Source organism: Morone saxatilis, unplaced genomic scaffold (genome assembly GCF_004916995.1).
Source record: "Morone saxatilis isolate NCDOM2014 unplaced genomic scaffold, NCSU_SB_2.0 Contig15, whole genome shotgun sequence".
Lineage (NCBI taxonomy): Eukaryota > Metazoa > Chordata > Actinopteri > Moronidae > Morone > Morone saxatilis.
This window is the reverse complement of record NW_023339707.1, coordinates 22,541,134-22,554,109: the sequence shown is the minus strand read 5'-3', so window position 1 is coordinate 22,554,109 and position 12,976 is coordinate 22,541,134. Positions and strand designations below refer to the sequence as shown.

The window sequence follows — 12,976 nt, the reverse complement described above, 5'->3', positions numbered from 1 at the left end:
CCCCCCGCCCCCCCTCTCTAATTGTGCCAAATACTTGCGTGTAGCCAAACAGCTGAGTGGCAACCATTCACCAAGCCCTGTTTCTACGGCAACGTACATCTACCCTGGCAGACAGACGACCCCTCCCGGCCCACCCACTCATTCAGAGGAGTCAATGCAAGAGACCACCAACACTACCGACCAACTATACGCTCACAGGGGCCTCGTGTGTCTGATCTCTGCCAGAGTCTGTGGAGTGTCTGGTGCAGAGTTCAGGAGAGGACAGGACCTTTGAACCTTCAGGCTCATGTGGTTCACATTAGTGTTGAAACAGTTAAATCAGTGAATCAATCTGCAGATTATTGATTGATTATGTTGTGATAAGTCATTTATCAAACATTCACTGGTTCCAGCTTTTACATTATGACCTTGGTTGGACAAAATAACAAATCTGAAGATATATCTAATGTCATTGTGAATTTAAGACCTTCTGAATCTGGACCATTCGTTGGACAAAACAAGACGTGTTAATGTTAACGAATTTTTCTCTAATTGTTTCTAGGTCAACAAATAGAGAAAAATACCCATCATAAGTAACCAGAACCAGTGGTGATGCCTCAAATATCTTGTTTTGGCTGCTCAATAGGCCAAAACCCATTGAGTTTGAAATAAAATCACATTTGAGAACCTGGAACTATTTTTGCAGACTCATTTTATTGATTAATTGACTTTAATGTTTCTGCTCTGTGAATGATTAATCGAGTAGCTGAAAAAATTAATCAATAGGTTAATCAAAAATGAAACTGATCATAAGTTGCGGCTCTATTTCACATGCAGAGAGGGAACAGACCTGCTGCTTTTGTCATCAGAAGTAATAATAATGTGTCATTATATGAGGCAGTCATGAATGAAACGGCAAAAACAGAACCCACATAATCAGAGATAAAAAAAACTGAATCCTTTCACCATTCAACCAGACTAAAATAAAGTCTGCTGTACTTCACTCGTTCTCTGAACACTGCGGCGTGTGCCCGATGTTGTGCCATCTAAATCTGCCAAGAAGAAAGCCAAACGCCCGCACTGCCCCGAGGGCCCTCAGTGACTAAATCGACAGCGACTGGCCTAACTGCCACCTGACCGAGCTTGTCCTCATGGAAAAGCCCAATAAAAACTGTGTCTATTTTAGCTGAAAGGGCATATGTGTCCCCTCTCTCACAACAATGAAAGGCCTCATAAATCACTGACAAGAACAGAGGCTCGTGCAGGGCCAAGAGCAGAACAGCTACGTCTGCATGAAAAGTTACAAAAACACCCAACAGAACTACACTTATATAAGACTCAGACGTACTGGATGTACTGACAACCACAAAGGCAGAAAATAGAACGCAGCGCTGTTAAAATTAACTCTATTAAATTAATTCTGCACAGTTTTGTTGTTGCATGCAATGAGAAGCATCTGAAATGCAAATTCGATTAGACAGGGTGTCTCAAATTAGACAGGCCTGTGTGTGCATGCTTCATATTTTCAGCAACGATTTTCAAGCATTTTAGTCACTCATGCATTTCACTCAGTTCAGTTCAGTTTAGTTTTTTTGCCTGTTATGAACCTTGTTAAGCAGATCACAAAATCACAGGATCACGTGAGGATCCATCTTGCCAGACTTTAAGCTATGTGCTTGTGTCTGAACACTGGTTACGAACCAATCAGCGTCCTATGAGGAAATACTGGCAGCTACGGTAGAAGCTATTGGCAAGGTTTAGCGCTAGGTGTGTGTGACGACAGTTTGCTTGAAAACAACAATGGCGGCTGCTAAAGATGAAAATTTCATGACCAAAATAACTGTGATTACACGACATTATCACAATAATCATGAAAACATACTTCATACTTCAGTCACTTTACCTTACATTTAGTTAAAAAAACATATCACTGTTCTTTATTTTGGAATCTATACTATTTCCACACATCCGGTTTAACTTCTTTTGCGGGGGATTCAAAGGGTCAAGCAGAGCTTTCAGCCATAGTGATGACCTTTGGATTCACTGGAAAGATGCGGGCTCCCCCTTGTCCCCTTGTTACCTTGTTCAAAATAATTTAGGAAATCACTATAGGACTGTACGCTTCAAGTCAAGCCATTTGAGGATATTCATGATTATCCCGAATTGCGATTATCACCATAATGGAAATTCACCACGATAAAGTGTTTTTATCGCGATACTATCGTAATTAGTCCCATCCCTAGTAAGTGTAGATGCTGCTAGCATCAGTTATATCAGAACTGGAGAGTATTCGTGCATTAAAGGAAGAGCAAAGAACAACACTGAAGAATTTTATCGATGGAAAAGATGTTTTCACTCTTCACCCGACTTCAGTAAGACTTTGACCCGTTATCTGATTGATTGAAATTCGCCTGCGATAGACGGCAATAGATACGAGCGTGCATCCAATCAACTGCCAAGTTTTGTTTTAAAGTGGCTGCCCTTTTCCAAACAGTTTCCAACAATGACTTCATAGATGGTTCTGAGTAACAAAACCAGGTTAGGTCTTTGTTACTATGGATCAGGACAGACGGAAATAAATCCTGCACTATTTATTTCATGAGACAGGTGTGTATAGGAGTGGGATGAGTAGATCAAAAGTAGCAAAAATAAACTCCCACACAATGTCTAACTTGCAATATGACAGTACCAGATCTTCATCAGGCAAAATGGTTTATGACAATGAGGATCTTAAATAGAGAACGACTACAAGTCTGCAAACAATCACTCCCCACCTGCAGCAGGAAGGCATTAATTCCAAACAGTCATTCATTTTGTTAATCAAACTTGTTGTATTTATTGTAAAGTGATTTTATGTATTTATGGTTACTCTTTGTCTACTTATACGTATAATATTGTTTGGAGACTTTGTGAATTGATCACCACTTACACTCATGGTTATTATTGTAATTAACGTCTCTGCCTCTTCCACACGAACATGCCGAGATACTGGTCATCCACTATCACTCAGTGAAGCCTGGTAAAACTAAAAGAGAGCCAGAGTTAAACTTGCTTAGTGATACAGGCCCCTGATCGCTGGGTTTGGACAAAGTCAATGAAGGATGGTCATCTATCATCCATCAACCATCATCTCAGAGGGAGAAGACAGTGTGTGTCACACCAGGGGAGCCAAGTGTACCCATCATGCCTATAGGCAGCCTATGTGACCCAGAACTCCCCAGTCTGTGCAGCATTTAGACCACGTTTTTCACAATAAAAGACTGAAGTCAACAAGGTTTTAGTCCACCAAACTTGAGAGCATGAGTGTAAAATTGTGTAAACATACACCTCGAGCTGCAGCGGCCTCTCCTCGCCCACAGCCTGAACTGGGACTGGATGTCAGAAGAGTATCTTCATGTGGAGCCTAGCAGAGATTACTGTAACAGGTCGCCATCAGAACATCTCTCATCCAGGAGGGAAAAATATTAAATGAGATTAAAAAGAGGGGAGGAAGAGGTAAAGGAGTCTGACTGCAGGAAAAAGGGGGAACTGGAGCCTGTCTAACAATACATATTTGTCTCTCCTGCCTGCACAAGACCTCTCCAAAATCAACACTCCTGGTGTTTTTACTAACCGAGGGAGATATCTAGTCTGGCGGCAGGTTGAGCGCTCCACCTTAGATGACCGCTCTGCCTGCTGTGGATGAACTTTTGCCTGTCTGCTCCCTACACCTCCTCCTCCTTCTCCTCCTCCTCCCCCCCCCTTTCGGCCCTGCCACGCCCCTGCCAACTCTCCCTCCTACATGCTCATGTGTTGGCTGTGTGGTGCTTCTCTGCACGCCGCAGACCGCAGCACATAAATCCTGAGGGATCGAAGCAGCCAGTGGGCTTGATTTGTCTCCTCAGAAAGCAGCTCAAAAACAAAAAGAAAACAAAGTCAAAAACACATTTGATGTTTGTTTTATCCAATGAAGCCACAAACAGAAGCAGTATTTGAAAAAACATATCTCAAGGGCTTAAAATAAAGGCTAAACTAATGGGTTTTTGAAGGCCAACACTAATACCAAAGGGACTGATTGATTAATGCCAGTGTTAAATGTCTTTATATATGATCATTGCTATGCCAGGAATTACAAATGCTCAGTTTCTCCCCCATAATTTTTGACTCTGAAAATTTACTTAGATCTCCAGTAGACACTTTAACTGCGCAGGAAAACCAAGAGTAATTAAAAAGTCAACAAAAAACCATTTAAAAAGAAGAGAAATTAAATTTTATTGCTGGTTTTATAGACTTATTCTATGTAGTTGTGGTCAAAGAAGATCCTAAATTATATCAGAAGAAGACATCATGACTTGACAATATACCATATATCATAAAGGGCAAATATTGGTCTCATATATAAACAGTTACAGTAACATTTATATTATTTTATAGAGAGAAGGCTGTGAACTCCTACATGAGACAACTCTCGTTAAGTGCTCTGGTCTCCTGTTGGATCACATTGTGTGGCAGAGGATAACAGTTATGTCTTCATTGTGAATCAGTTACAGCAACTGTCTATTAAAAGTTTTATTAAAAGGCAGATTTTCCAAAGAAAAACTTTAAAAAGGGGTACTCCTGCAATTTATATTGGATATAAAGTTGACAGAAACTGAAACTTTTCATGTAAAGGAAGATAAAACCATATTATCATCACTATGTTGTTGCAAAGTAAAAAAAATGCACTGCAGAAGATATTTGCTGGGTGTATACGTGTATCTATATATATATAAATACTGTATATATTGGGTAATTTTAGTTAATTTAATATACTTTTATTTCATTGAACTGATTAGGTAGGTTTCGTCCGAGAGTTCTTGACTTTTAGTTGCTAGGAGGACACCAAAAACACTGGATCCTACATTTCCCATAATGCAACTGGACCAGTGAGCATTTTTCATTAGACTCCCATTGCTGGTAAAATGTCTCCACGCCTCCAGTGTGTGATACAGGCTTTCCGTTACAAATGTGTAAGTCTCTAAGTGGAGACAATCTTGTTGTGTCCCTGTGATGAGTTCACTGACCCTTTAAGAAAAGACCGCTTGCATGAAAACAAAGCAGAACAGACCTGTCTTTTCAAACTCTTAGTCACACATTTAGTTTCCCATCGAAGTACAGAAAGAAAAGCTTTTCAAATATATTCAAATATTCTCTCTGCTGTTACAAATCCTCCTCCCTATCAGTCTTGTTGGACCTTGAACAACATGTGTGCATATTTCCAGACCCTCCCTCGGTGAGAGACATTAGTTCTGGCGCTGTCCAACCACCAACGGTTCACAGGCAGTAAAAGCAGCCAGGCAGGCAGTCCCTGAGCTCGGGATAACGTTCCCACTTAATCTGAGCAGATGAATCCCATCTTCTCAATGTGCACATGAAGAGAACAGAGAGACATTCTTCAGCAGAAACATTCAAATCAAACAAGACTTCTGCAGCCAAGCTTATTCCTGTAAAAAACGCTTGCCAGGGCCTGTTCGTTGATACCATTTTCATACCTGTCCATTCAGTGTAAAGCAACAGCCAGAGGCCGGTTAGTTTAGCTTAGGATAAAGCTAGCCTGGGTCTGTGTGAAGATAACAAAAATCTACTAACTTTAGCTTTAGAGATGCTGGTAGGTGGATTTTGTTTCCATTGAACAGACACAGGCTAAGCTAACCTTTTGCTGACTGGAGCTTCATATTTATTGTACATTACAGCGGTATCAATCTTCTCATTAATCAATTCTCGGCAAGAACTTGAATGAGCATATAGTATTTTCCAAAATTTTTAACCATTTATTTCACAAAATACAAGAGTCTGCAGCCATGCTAACTAAAATACTGTACAAATAAAACAATGGCACTAAATGAAAAGTCAGGGAATCACCATAATAACATTAATCCATTCTGAAAGGAACATTAACAAAACTGGATACCAATCCCTTCTGTAGCTGCTGAGACATTTCATTCAAAACCACAAAAGTCAACCTCATAGTGGCACCAGAGGAAGGTTAGGGAATAACCAAAGTCAGTAGGATTCGTACTTTGGGTACCGTGGATGTCTACACAAAATTTCATGACAATACACCCAATAGTTGTTATATTCTGTATCTGACCACTGACTAACCGACGGCTGCTAACGTGGCTGAAAAGCTACTCAAACGATGCAATCGCTCACAAACCTCTGCACCGAATTTCTCGCCAAAAGTTAACGCACTAGCAGCTCTTTCACACCTCGTGCACACATACAGTAGACACTGGCCGCCAAACCTTAACTCCTGACCCCGCAGCAACCCTGTGAGAGTGACCCATGCCCCTGGGGAGCGAGCAGCTGCCCCTCAGGGCCCCACCACCCACACTGTCTGATCGCACTCCAGGCTCAGGCAGCACAGAGGTGCACACTGACTAGAAAGTGGGTTAGCCTGCCAAAAATTACAAAAAGTGTCTCCCCCCCCTCCTTCCGCCTGTTTGCTTCACAGCCACAGAGAGAGAGAGAGAGAGAGAGAGAGAGAGAGAGACAGGCTGCTGACCAACAGCAACAGCTGAAGTGGCCTCTCCCGCTTCTTTTTGAAATCCAGCCGGTTCAAATTCAAAGCAGCTAACAGATCTACCAAAACAACACGTGGACACTTCTACCTACTGCAAGAGAAGGGACGTCCACATGATGTGGAATAACTTCACGAGTTACAGATATCGTCGCTCGGCCCTTTCAAGTGTGACAAGCGCTGCTTCTTTCCTCTCACTGAAGTCATCCGCTGAGTTTCTTTTTTTTTATGTCTAAAATAACGAAAATGACATTGTTTCCATTTATAACTCGTCTGGCTCGGGGATTTGTGCGGCAGACGAATGGCAAAACATCTGGAATATCTAATTTTAGCCTCTGCGCAGACAGATTGATTCAAGGGTACATGACCCAAGTAAAGCCAGAGTTATTAGCTGAATATTAAAGCAAGAATAATTTCTGCTTGCATCAAAAATATGAACAGCACATGCCTGAAACTCCACAATTATAAACCCAGAATTCCCGTAATGTGGCAGAAAGTTTCTCTCCTGCTGCATCGGAGTTGGATCTGTGAGGGTTTTCTTTCCTGTGTCAGCCTTTCCACTAATATTTCAAAGCTTTAACTACGGGTCAGCTGTGGAACAGACGTCTTCTGCACAATATCGCCTTTCATTCTGCAGTCAGACAGCTGGATAGATTTCAATACTGAAGACAGTCGTATGAAAGTGTCTAAAAGCAACTTCACATCTTATTTATTCTGAGAGGAAAACACTTCCCACACACAACTGGCTGTTGATCTTCCCCCGTTGCCTTTGTAACAAGCATGTTGTCAGAGCATCTCGAGCTGTACTGCACTGCAAATCATACTGGTGATCACAAGAAAAAGATTACTTTATTTCTCAGAGAAATCAGATAGAATCCTTATTTACATGTGAGTTAGGGTATAAACTGTGCAAAAACAATGCATATTTCCATTTCTCGTAAAAGTAAAACAGATGTCTTTGCACCTCGATACCACAATTGATATCACAATTCATTCATCAGTATGTGAATCTTTACATATGTCTGGATACGGATACGTGGTGACATTCTATATTTTTCTTATTGTCTAAAAACTCACATGAAAACACAAAAATCAACAATGAATTGATCCCACGAGTAAATATTATCTGTCTATTAAACTCTTCTCTGCCATAGAGCTCAACTGTTGACCAAAGACTATTAGATTCAGTCTCACAGTGTATGTGAGACTGATGCTGTAAATACTCAAAAGAGCACTGAATGTGTATTAATCCGCAGCCTAAAGTAGTCCCCAAACGAATGCACAATTTACACCTTCTGTTTTTAATTACAATATTAATATTCACGACCTGCTTTTAAAGATTTAAACGTGACTCTCCTTTAGGAACTAATAGGAGAGAGAGAGGTTGGAAAGTATTGAGAGACGACACATTGTTGATTTTAGTCTTTTCATGACCTTTGTTGAACTTTACAAAGAAGTTCAGTAAAGTGAAGATCAGTTTTATTACATAATGTTATTCATAAATTGAATATTTAAGATATTTTGGTATTATACAGATAAAAACAGCATATTTTATCATATTGGTTTCAATCAATTATGCCATCTATCCCTGGTTGGGTAACTTTGATTTTGTTAAGTAATGCTGAAATGATAGATAGATTTGGTTTATCAACAAATTTACACTACAACAAATCAACAACAACAACGATTCTGATAATTATTAGGTATATTTCTTTTTCATCATTGTAATCTTGAATATCCTCTTGTTTTGGACCTTTTGCAGGACAAAACAAGACATCTGAAGAAGACATTTGATGGATCTTTTTTCACTATTTTCTGACATTTTAAAGAGTGACAGACAAATTGTAAAAAGTTCACATTAATCGATAATGAGAATAACTGAAAGTTTCAGCCCTATTCTTCAAACAAACGCCTAAGTTAAAACTTAATTGGGGAAATCATTCCCTAAGAAGCATGTACACATTTCCCAACTTTTACTATGGACACAGTAACTGATATCTAACTCTGTCAGGTTAAAAAATTGGACCAATCAACAGACCGCTCTCCCTTAAAACTGTGAATCCAATTCCGTCTTGATGGACATGTTTAATGTGGTCTGTTCCTTAAGCACTTTTCCACACACCCTTCATGTCTCTAAAACCCTCTGGAGCTTTGTGGTTAGAGCTCTATTAGCTACCAACACATCCCCAGTCTGTACTGAGCACTACAACCACAGGGAGGGAGCTTATAGAGATCAGTTAGCGACAACTGATGACAGTCGGACAAAGAGCTAAATCCACTGTGTACAAAAGGACAATAAACTCAGGCAGGAGGAAGGAGACTGAGAGAGAGGTTTTTTTACAAATGCAACCGTCGACCTCAGCGTACAGTATTTACAGTGAATTTGGAAGCAGCTGTGTGTTGAACTTCCTGCTGACTGCATGGTTCTTGGAAGCAGAACTGGAATGCAGTTGCGAGAGAGGAGACAATGAATGAGTCCTGCATGACCTTGAGTTGTTGTGGGTCAGCGATGAAGTCACTCTGGAAATCCCATAAACAACAACTCCCACTTAGATATCAAAAACCGGAAGAACCAACAATCCTGCTTTCACTCTTGCGTCTTGAATTGATAAAACATCAGTGTGAACGAAAACCACTGCGGGTTGATGCAACCGGCTGTAACCAGACGACCAAATATCACATTTAAATGATGATGTTTTTTTTAACATCTTTCTGCTCTTCTTGAGCAACACTAGGGTAATACCAAACTGTAATTTAAACCTGGAAGTTGCTCAAAGTACTGCAAAAATAAGTTGACTATTCAATTATTATACTCTGATGATGGAGCTAGATGAAAAGTCAAGTTAGGGTGCTCTGCTCTGGGTTTTTTGGGGCCGATCGCAGGAAGCAGTATCGGCCAATACTGATACCGATCATCAATCACTATTTGGAACCTCCTGTTTATTGTATATCCTTATTTATTTGACTATTCTTCCAGCAGAAAGACGTGTTCACAGTCAAAATACTTCAATCTGGACTGACTGTGTAGGTCTTTGCTCTTTGGATGATCATCAGCACTGAGAGGTAACCATTCAGGGTCAATGTCACGAGATCACCCAAGAAAGCATCTTGCCAGGCTTCAATATCTATGCGCTTGTGGCTGGTAGAGTGGTACCGAACCAAATGAGCATCCCTTGAGGAAGTACTGGCGCTAGGTGTGACGCAGTGAGAAGACACTGTTCAACATAGGCAGCTCCCATAGAGGTTAGCGTAGATGATGTTAGCATCAGTTATATCAGAACTGAAGAGAAATTCTTAATTGAAAGACGAGCAAAGATCGGCACTGAAGATGTTTATCCTCTTCTCCTGACTGGCTTTAACTATGTCAGTGCTTCTTAAATGGGGGTTCTTTTTTTATTTTTAATTCTGAACATTTGCGATGAAGCATTCAAGTGTTTTACTTATGTTGCAGCAGTGCACTGTACCTCATTATATACTTTTACTTTGTTTAAAGTGGGTACATGAATGAAAAAAGCCTGAGGACCACTGGACTACATTATATGGTTCTTTGATTTGTGATTTCCCTTTTCTAAACAATTCCCAATGATAAGGTCCCAGATGGTTCTGTGTAAAAGAAACCATGTGGCACAGTCAAGTTAACTGAGAGGACCTCAAGTTAAAAAGTCTCATAGTGTCAGATTTGCCACACGGGAGAATGAAGGGCTTTAATATCTGCTGCAATTAGGCTTTTTGACAAACCAGCTGGGTGTAGTCGCCATACGTAATACAATGTCAGCTTCATTCACCCCCCCATCAGCTATGGTTGGGGTCGCGCAATTAGGCCACCACAGCCCATGGGGAAATGGCACTTCAGACAGGGAGCCAACAAAGACGGTCATGCAGAGGAAATGTGACATAGATTAACCCTTTCAGAGCAACAACAGCAGCATTTACACAACAGCTCTGTGCTGAATGATCGCGGCCCGCCAGCACTTCCTGTGCAATGTCACAAGGGAAACAGACTTGAGTGGACAGTCTCAAACTGTGTGTTTATTATTATTACATAGGATGCGAGAGGATGTGTTAGACGTCACAACAGTATTGTAAGAATGGGTGGGGAGAGGGCACTGTTGATCAGTGGCGGGGGTGAACGAGAGAAAGGCTGACAGGCCAGAGAAAGGTCAGGATATGAGAGGTCTTGGCTGGCGGTGCAGGTTTATATTAACTCGGGGTGGTCCGAGATGACTGCAACACACAAAAATGTCAATGAAGATATTCGGGACGAGGGAGACGTAAGAAGGAACACACACACACACACACACACACGGAGGATCCAGAAAGAGGCCTGTGCTGTGAGAACCGGCCTGGACAATGTTCCATTGAAGGGAGGAGGACAATAAAGCCTACAGACGCTGTGCTTTTTTCTCGCAGCCTTTTTCTGGGCAGCACACCAGGCTGCCGGGGTGAAAACGGGCGCAGAATAGAACGCCGCTCACAGTAAGCCAATCCTACAGTGTAACACCCTGACATTTTGGTGAAATAGCTGAATTCCCTCAGTGAAAATCCCCACACAGGCGTGATGTGTCCGGCGGTGGTGGGGCTGAGCTGGGAGTCTTCTCGGCATTTTTGTGGGCTGCAGCTTGGCTTGCACTAGAAAGGCATACCAGACGTGTGAAGCATTCAGCTCTTTCCTGTCTGAAAGCTTGAGAGATGGTGCTCGCAGGAACAACAACTCAAACGACAGGCAGCTTTACACGTGAATTGCGCCGATATCCCTTTCACTGTGAACAGGCTCGAAACATGAAAACTGCAACTGGAAGTCTGCCGTTTTGCATCTGATCCAAAAAATAAACAACTGCCCTTGGAGACGCGACCCAAATCAGCAGACTCATGGTTCACATTAGCGAGCGGAGCCGCTGCTTGTTTCGTACATCATGTGAACGTCACAGTGTCAGAGACAACCGGAAAGGTGATGGCTCCTGTCACTTCCTTTTGGGTTTCCCCCCAGGTGTTTCCTCTGGTCTGTAGTCAGCAGCATGCCCCTGATGTCAATCCCTGGCTCTCCTCCATGACCTACAACCCCTTCCCATCGCTCCATGGACCTGAATGCTGACGTGTGAACCAGCAGAGAGCTCACCGGACCCTGACACTATCAGCAAGGAAGCAACAACAAGAAGATAAAAGATGGGAGGATGCTGGGAAAACAAGGGTGCCAAAGCCTGAAGTTTTTGTTGCTCTTCCTGATATGTGAGTTTTAAATGTGGATAGAAGTTAAGAAAACAAACACTTTGCTCATTTTTCTTGGTGAAACCCACAAACTGTCAACTAGAATCAAACTGTCAGACAGGACTGGGAGCAGCGGAGAGATCAACACTGACACTTGACGTGCGAAAAACAATGACAGAGTAGTGCAGTGTAGCGTGGGGATAGCTCAGTTAAATATGCTTTAACATGGCACTGAAAAGGACTCTGGAGAATTACAGCCACGGCAGTTCAGCTGGAATCAGAGCGAGGAAAGAGAACAGCAGGATTATACAGTTTTGTGCGAAAAGATGAAGCCAAGTCACGGCTCATTGTCGACTTCACCAAACTGCACTCTCCAGGGAGCACCGCAGCAAACAACAGCGAGAAAACAATGAGAAAATAAAGTAAAGTGGAATGCAACATTCAGGCTGATTTGTGGTGTTTAGTAAAGAATATGATCCAAACTGGTGCTGCAATTAAACGTTACTTTTCATTATCAATTAATCTTACTTTTTATTTAATTGTCTGTAAATATTCACTAAATAATGAAAAATGTCTGTGAAATGTAGCTAACTGTAGAAAACACAGTGAAATGTGGCCTAAAACTGGATAAAAAGTCAATTTATGACAGACAACCACAACGCTTACGCATGCACAAAGAGGATATGATACATATGATATTGTTACCTGAATAAAATTTCAGATTTCTCTGGGTTTGATCATTGTTGGAAACATTTGGGATAATGTAAGTACACAACTTAACAAAATATATAACATAGGTCTAGAGTTTAAGACAATTTAATGTGGAAATGTTTAATTTATTATAATATAACACAAGGAAAAGCAGCAAATTCTCACATTTGATAGCTTCAAACCATCAAAGACTTTAAATGTATGCTCGAAAAAATGACCCTATATGATTAATCTATTATTAAAATAGTTGCTTTTAAATTTAACTGAGGTTATTTGAGGTCAGTTCAGCACTAAAAATCCACCTTTATTCACTAAAACCAGTAAACAAGTTTCTTCACTTATACAGCATTTTTTTTAAATTGGTGGCATAAAGAAATGTTTAAGTAAACAATCAGTCTTCTTTTGTGCAGTCATTTAAGTTTTATTAAGGCTGGAAAGGGCGTTTAGGGGATTTGTTATGTGACTCAGGGCTGGGTGTCATAACAGGGGAGTCAGCAACTTCCTCACACATCGTCTCCCCGGGGTTTTGCCCTTTACTCTGAA

General features: G+C 41.2%; 1 protein-coding gene across 5 annotated transcripts in view; it reads right to left on the bottom strand.

The window, feature by feature from the left end:
- acap3a (ArfGAP with coiled-coil, ankyrin repeat and PH domains 3a) overlaps nt 1–12,976 on the bottom strand; it is a 70,932-nt gene that overhangs the window by 46,856 nt on the left and 11,100 nt on the right. Inside the window, exon 1 of one of the 5 annotated variants that reach the window (XM_035656523.1) lies at nt 6,243–6,367. The exons of the other annotated variants lie outside the window; for them this stretch is intronic. The gene's annotated coding sequence lies outside the window, so the exon portion shown is untranslated. Of the gene's footprint in view, nt 1–6,242; nt 6,368–12,976 lie in introns of those variants that run through there. 5 annotated transcript variants of the gene reach the window in all.